Genomic DNA, 3660 nt, shown 5'->3' with positions numbered 1-3660 from the left:
GCAAAACTCATTTTATGACATATATTTGGCCCCAGGAATTAGATATGGAGTGATAAATTGAATTACAATGATAAACTGAATGATAATGAGCTTTTTTTTTTTTTCTTTTTTGTTTGTTTGTTTGTGCAAGCATAAGGCGAGTACCTTATATTGAAAATATGGTGTCGATTTACTAAAGCTTGGATGCTGCATTTGTTGCCAATGTCTCTTTGTCATTGTCTTCAGGTAATGATATGCATTTTATCCTCATAGGATCTTTTTTACTATAAACATGATTATGTAATTATGATCTGTTTATTGATGTTTTGTTGGATTTAATTGTGCATTACTTGCCTTTGGAGCAATCTGTTAACTGTACCAGCTGCAGGAAGATCATTGGAGCAGTCTCCTGTCTGTTAAAGATTCTCAACAAGTCAATTCAGTTGTCAATGTGAGTTTCTTGTTTGCCCATTCATTTACCTAACAATTTTCAACATGTTGTGTGTAATGTAAGTTTCATCTCTGTTTTCATAGTTTTTTTGTGTGTTATATTACTGTGATCTTTTTGGTGCCATGTACTATGAACTACTTAAAGCCATGGTGGTGTTTATTAACAGTTTAGGTTATATATTTGTTGTGAGTAAAGAGTATTCCTTTTGAATGATAGTAGTCCTGATTGGGTTGGGGCTGGCAATGGTGATGGGCTTAGCTATCTACTTGCTTCTTTGGACAATCGAATACCGCATCACTACTGACGAGACCGAACTAATCAGGTATAACCCTTTCGTTCCTCTTCTGTTTTCTGTGAATTAAATAACATTCGATCAAGAACTTCATTTGGATTGTGTATAGAATCAAGAATGGATGAAAGTTGATTTGTGGTATCTATAATACGTTGTTGGCCTCTGTTCTTGTTACTAGGTTTATTACTTTTGAATTTCTTTTCAGCCATAATATATGCAGTAGAGAAACAACTTGAACTACTGAACTAGTTTCAAGGTTGATGACTGATGCAAGTATGTGTGTTTCTAGACTAATCTGAATGTGCACTACGCCATTTATCAATTGAATTTCAACTATAGATTTGGCATTCGAGTCTAGGAAGAGTGAAACACCATAGCGATAGGTAAACATAATTTCTTCTACTCTATGAAATGTGATGTTGCACTGTATTGGCTGCATAATTGGATTGCAGTTATAGTTATTCAAATTTCTTTCTCAAAATCAAGTAATATGATGACACTGCTTTTATCCTCGACTTTGGGTTGCTTTTAGGAAACAATATGATCTTGCTAATATTGGAGGAGTAGATTTGATGAGGAGGCAGGAAAGGAGCTACTTGAGGTGAGTGCACATATTTGTGGCTTATTGTTGTTGTTATTTTTTCTTTTCATTACTATTATCATTATTACTGCTCCACATTATTTTTGGTGACAGATAAGATAGTATGTTGGAGGAAAGTTTGCTTGTAATGAAAGTCATCTCTCATGTGCAGATATTAAATATGCTTTGCTGATGGGTTGAGGATCCTAATTCAGAGGCCTTCAAATTGCATTTGCCAAGAATCTATGATTATATCTGGGTTGCTGAAGATGGCATGAAAATGCAGGTTGAACAATAGTGTAATTGATCCTGATTTGTTCATATAAGACTAGTATATTTATTGCACTTTCTATCACTTTTTGTTTCCTTAAAACTCTTTCACGAACTTGTTACTTAAGGGATATAATGACAGCCAATCATGGGACACTGCATTTGTTGTCCAAGCAATCATAGAAGAACTATCATCATATCTGGCTAGCAAATTTTGTAGCCGGAGGTGAACGATGTTCGGCCTTCCAGGTTGGTGAAGCAAGCCTTTCTTTGATTCTAATTATTATCCATATTTTATATATACTACTGATATTGTGATGAATTGCCATGTAGTTTAGTTCTTAATGTAGTTTCTTGCTCTAGTAATTTGAGTTATTTCTCTGAAAGCACTTGATTATTAGCTAATTTACCTGTAAGTAATCTTATTATTGTTGAATTGTAATATGCTCTTGGGCTTTATGGCTTACTACTCTACCTCTTTTTGGTTTATTGTATACTAAGAGTATATGTATGTCTGTGAATTGTGATTTCTTGCTTTGGTTGATCCCTTATAGAGCTAAGTGCTCAAACACCCCAAGTAGAGGCTTCCTTTGACTCATATGCATATATAACCCACCCAAATCACTCTCAGATAGATTTAATCCTTCTCTGCATATACATAATTTCTATCATCATGGAAACTTATTGTAACTTTTTATTCTGAATTTCTCTGTCATTTATTTGCAAGTTGGTGGGGGCTTGTAGAGAAATCCTGGGGCATTTCACAGAAGTATTCCCACGTGCTTCCATTTTACTCGAATTTTGATCAGGTATCGACTATGAAAATAAAGTATTTTATTTGATACATTGCTTATCAAATTTTGATCAGGTATCAGCTCAGTTTATGTCAGCATGCTTCATAGTTTTGAATGTAGCGCTAATTCTAGTGAAATATCAAACTTTGAGATTTTGCATAACAACTCAATAAATGCATGGGATGGTCTTGTTAAGTTGCACCATTCTGTTATGCAGAAGAAGCTGCAATTGCAATTGCAGAAGGAGAAGATAGGAGATGATGAAACTCACTTATGTACTTCATTCTCAACTTAGTAATTAGCACTATTGTGATAATAATGCATACTGTATTGATCTTTATAAAATTTTCTGAGCCATTTGTGGTTAATGATTGTTCAGATCAAACTTCTAGCAACAATATATATATATATATATATATATATATATATATATATATATATATATATATATATATATATATATATATATATATATATATATATATATATATATATATTCATTTCACTACAGAGGGGTTTTCTCTGTAGTGAAATGAATTTTTTTTTATATCGTGCACATTTTCCGACCACCACAAGTGGTCGGAAATGTTCGATGTTCTTAGCCTCTACTTTTCCGACCACCAGTGGTCGGAAAATCAGGGACCTGCCTGACTATTCTCTTGGGTATTTTTTCCGATGGCCTTAGAAAAGTGGTCGCTATTTCAGACCTCTTATCCGGTTGTTGGAATTAGCGAGAGTGATTTTTCCGGAAACCTAAATTGGTCGGAAAAGAGGTCGGAACAGGTGTTTCCGACCTAATTAAGGCCATTTCCGACCACTTTCAGGTGGTCGGAAATTGGCAGATTTCCAGCAGTGAACCAGGCGGTCAATGCGTCGACGTGGGTCTTCCTCCGCTAGTGTTCAAGGTACTTTCTAATCATCTGCTTTCTTTGTTCACAGTTTTTTTTTTTATCTTACGGGTGTTTTGGGTTGTTGTTGCTGGTGGGTTGTCATGGTGGTGGGGTGGTGTGTGTTCAGTGCTGGGGGTCAATATTCGGCGTTCAATGGGTGTTTGTATGGTAGGTTGGAGGGGGTTGCGGCGTCTGCATGGGGCCTGTGATAGCCGGCAGTTGATGTTGTTGTGGTTTTTTGGAAGGGGGGGTGGGCGGTGGCGGTTGTGTGGTGTGGGTGTAGACGCCGCCGGCGTGTGGTGTATCAGTAGACGATGGTTTCGTCGTTTGGGTGACCGGAGCGGTGGCGGGGATGTGTCTTGGGGGTTGGGTTTTCAATTAGGGTTTTCTGTTTTTTTATTTAT

At 36.3% G+C, this 3660-nt stretch overlaps 1 long non-coding RNA gene across 6 annotated transcripts; it reads left to right on the top strand.

Annotated features, from left to right (window-relative positions):
* The first annotated feature begins 249 nt into the window (after window positions 1–249).
* LOC109183747 lies at window positions 250–2761 on the top strand. 6 transcript variants are annotated; one of them, XR_002054619.1, is made up of 8 exons: window positions 250–430; window positions 647–752; window positions 1062–1105; window positions 1255–1323; window positions 1475–1588; window positions 1701–1821; window positions 2300–2381; window positions 2584–2761. It is a non-coding gene; the product is annotated as an uncharacterized LOC109183747 (long non-coding RNA). The 6 variants fall into 6 exon arrangements; XR_002054618.1 differs by having other exon boundaries at window positions 1012–1105; XR_002054617.1 differs by lacking the exon at window positions 1062–1105 and having other exon boundaries at window positions 650–752.
* The last annotated feature ends 899 nt before the right edge of the window (window positions 2762–3660 follow it).

The sequence above is a fragment of the Ipomoea nil genome, unplaced genomic scaffold (genome assembly GCF_001879475.1).
Source record: "Ipomoea nil cultivar Tokyo-kokei standard unplaced genomic scaffold, Asagao_1.1 scaffold1161, whole genome shotgun sequence".
Lineage (NCBI taxonomy): Eukaryota > Viridiplantae > Streptophyta > Magnoliopsida > Solanales > Convolvulaceae > Ipomoea > Ipomoea nil.
This window is presented reverse-complemented; position numbering and strand designations above follow the sequence as displayed.